The 835-nt window shown below is 50.7% G+C and overlaps 2 non-coding genes across 2 annotated transcripts; both read right to left on the reverse strand.

The window, feature by feature from the left end:
• Positions 1-86: 86 nt before the first annotated feature.
• Positions 87-205, reverse strand: LOC123179451 (5S ribosomal RNA). The gene has a single exon (XR_006490379.1). It is a non-coding gene; the product is annotated as a 5S ribosomal RNA (ribosomal RNA).
• Positions 206-506: 301 nt separating this feature from the next.
• Positions 507-625, reverse strand: LOC123179450 (5S ribosomal RNA). The gene has a single exon (XR_006490378.1). It is a non-coding gene; the product is annotated as a 5S ribosomal RNA (ribosomal RNA).
• Between the last annotated feature and the right edge of the window lie 210 nt (positions 626-835).

Genomic DNA, 835 nt, shown 5'->3' on the forward strand with positions numbered 1-835 from the left:
CGTAAACGTGCAAAATAATAAAACGTGCTAAACATACGTCGCGCTCGTGCGTTTTGTTTTGCACGCGGTGCAAAAAAATTAAAAAGGGAATGCAACACGAGGACTTCCCAGGAGGTCACCCATCCTAGTACTACTCTCGCCGAAGCACGCTTAACTTCGGAGTTCTGATGGGATCCGGTGCTTTAGTGCTGATATGATCGCATCCGACATGTTACCCCCGTCTTCATCCCTTATGCTTGCCCCTCCCAGCTCCACTACACACACGATTGCACATTCCTTTGGCCGCTCCCGCTCAACTACGGAGACGAGTTTTACCACGGTTCAACTGCACCAGTGCCTATTTACCATGGTTTCGACCCCTTTCAGAACACGCTTGCCGCCGCTAGACGCGTGAACAATGAGCAGCGAGCTAAAACTTACCGTAAACGTGCAAAATAATAAAACGTGCTAAACATACGTCGCGCTCGTGCGTTTTGTTTTGCACGCGGTGCAAAAAAATTAAAAAGGGAATGCAACACGAGGACTTCCCAGGAGGTCACCCATCCTAGTACTACTCTCGCCCAAGCACGCTTAACTTCGGAGTTCTGATGGGATCCGGTGCTTTAGTGCTGGTATGATCGCATCCGACATGTTACCCCCGTCTTCGTCCCTTATGCTTGCCCCTCCCAGCTCCACTACACACACGATTGCACATTCCTTTGGCCGCTCCCGCTCAACTACGGAGACGAGTTTTACCACGGTTCAACTGCACCAGTGCCTATTTACCATGGTTTCGACCCCTTTCAGAACACGCTTGCCGCCGCTAGACGCGTGAATAATGAGCAGCGAGCTAAAA

Source organism: Triticum aestivum, unplaced genomic scaffold (genome assembly GCF_018294505.1).
Source record: "Triticum aestivum cultivar Chinese Spring unplaced genomic scaffold, IWGSC CS RefSeq v2.1 scaffold81783, whole genome shotgun sequence".
Taxonomy (NCBI): domain Eukaryota; kingdom Viridiplantae; phylum Streptophyta; class Magnoliopsida; order Poales; family Poaceae; genus Triticum; species Triticum aestivum.